The sequence below is a fragment of the Nematolebias whitei genome, unplaced genomic scaffold, assembly GCF_014905685.2.
Source record: "Nematolebias whitei isolate Nwh7 unplaced genomic scaffold, NemWhi1 Nwh_scaf_10155, whole genome shotgun sequence".
Taxonomy (NCBI): domain Eukaryota; kingdom Metazoa; phylum Chordata; class Actinopteri; order Cyprinodontiformes; family Rivulidae; genus Nematolebias; species Nematolebias whitei.
In genome coordinates, this window is record NW_023628700.1 from 1 (window position 1) to 2,138 (window position 2,138).

Below are 2,138 nucleotides of genomic sequence, written 5' to 3' on the forward strand. Positions count from 1 at the left end.
GAAAAGTCGATCGGTGCATCTGGACAGCAAAGGGTTAACCCTTTGCAATGAATGCAGCAGGAAAAATGTGTGGTGGCAGAGAAGGGGATCAGCTGATCAGCTGCAGGAGGGAGCTTCCCCCTGCACTTGTGGGCTGCACACATGGTGCAAAATCATTTAAAATAATTTATTTTAAATAAACAATCCATGGCTCATCCATCAATCAGCCAATTGTGTCATGTCCAATCTTATTTTGAAAAACTGTGATATAGCAAATCCGCAAACATCAAAACGCAAAGTAGTGAAAGACTACTGTACTGTCAATACTAACTGTCACCATCAGGTTCGCAGACATTTGAGACGTCATGTAAAGGTTTTGTTGTTATCGTTGTTGAACATTTTGACAGAATTGATCATTTTGTTCTTTCTGTTAAAAATAGGGAGTTTGTTTTGATGTTCCAGCTGATAAAGTCAAAGAGATCCAGGTGAGAACAGGAGCAATAATCTTGTGTTCAAAATATGTATATATATTTTAAATACCGTTAAGAATAATGAAGTAAAAATAACGCAAAGTAAAAAACTAAAGCTTTCAGTTGAAGTTTGAAGTGTTTTTGTTAATGTTCCTCTCTGCATGCTCCTTCAACAGGAGAATTGGAGAGACAACCGCCGCTGGCAGCTGACTGTAGCCACAGAGCTCCCAGAGCTGGAGGAGAAGCCACTCGGTAACCGTGGTGACAGAGGCTTTGGTAACCGTGGTGACAGAGGGGGGTTCCGAGGCGGCAGGGGGCGAAATTCTTGGGGAAACGGTGGCCGTAGCAACGGGTACCGAAGTGGCGGTGGTGGAGGAGGATATGGAAACAGAGGAGGACACAAACGAACCTTCAGCCAAGCTTTTGATTACTGAAGAGTCGACCTGTGGACTGAACGTCACTCAACTTTACCTGCCTTTAGTTTTTATTATTTTATTATTTTTAAGTGACATGTTACCTGAAACCCTTGGAATGTCTTGCTCCTACTGTTCAAAAGAACAAATCTGAATAGAAAATTAAAACGCCAAATCTTGAATGGCTTCACATCACAAAGATTAGTAAAATGGCTTGTTATTAAAGCTAACGTTTAGACAACATGGTCAAAAAATTAAGATTGGAATGTGTCACCCATTGTGGTTGTAGTTACCTTTTTTTAAGCTGGGTGTTGGGGGAACAGCAGCAGTAATCAGACATGAGCCTTTGTTAAACAAGATGCACAAATACCAAATATAATAAATTACATTTGTTATATGATTATGGTTTGTCATATTAACAGTGTGCACATCACTGTCGACTCCATCGTGTTTGTTCTGTGCTTGTTTTGCTCTAAAAGAGCAGAGCGTAACTTTTACAAAGTGCTCACTGTCAGATTGCTGCATGACCATCGTCTGAAACCTCTGCTCAGAAATACATTGGATGATTGCTTTGCAATTGCCTCTATTTAATAACCGTTTCGCTTACATTCATTTGAATGAAATGACTTGTTCATTAAAAAAATGTCCACTCATGTTGTTCAATCATTTCAGAGATGTAAAATTGATCAATTTGACTGTTGTTGGCCAAAGTGACTGAGAAAATTAAACGATGTGTGTTCATAGTTTTTAAATTGGGTTCTGCCAACAATTTAGAGAAAAATCCTGATCCTGCGAAGCTAATGAATAACCTCTAATGCCACAAATTAGTTGGAATGAAACACTTTCCTTACATTACATAAAGTTTTTTTAAATTAGTGATTCAAAAACTATTGCTCAAAAAGTAAAAACTTATTAGTGGTTATGCAGAAGACACTTTCACTATAGTTTGTTTTCAAATACAAGTAGAATGCTTAGGATTTTATTTGCTGAATTTACAGCTCTGTCCTGTAATTTGCATTGTAATGATTAGCATTTATATTTACATTAATGCAAAGTTGAGTTATAACTAAAATATAAAATACACAGTAAAGCATGTGTAAATAGACTGCCTGGACCCCCAAAAAGTTGCCACCTGGATTTAACTAAGCAAATAGGTACAAGCCTCCTATTGGATAATTACTGCACGAGCAATTATCTTTCAGCAACAAGTTATTTAACCCCAACAGGTGCAATGAGTTGCTTCTCATTTCTTAAACAACCATGTTGAAAGACACAT

General features: G+C 37.7%; 1 long non-coding RNA gene across 1 annotated transcript; it reads left to right on the plus strand.

The window, feature by feature from the left end:
- The first annotated feature begins 394 nt into the window (after nt 1–394).
- Nucleotides 395–1,515, plus strand: LOC119429892. Its single transcript, XR_005187863.1, has 2 exons — nt 395–464; nt 626–1,515. It is a non-coding gene; the product is annotated as an uncharacterized LOC119429892 (long non-coding RNA).
- Nucleotides 1,516–2,138: the final 623 nt, after the last annotated feature.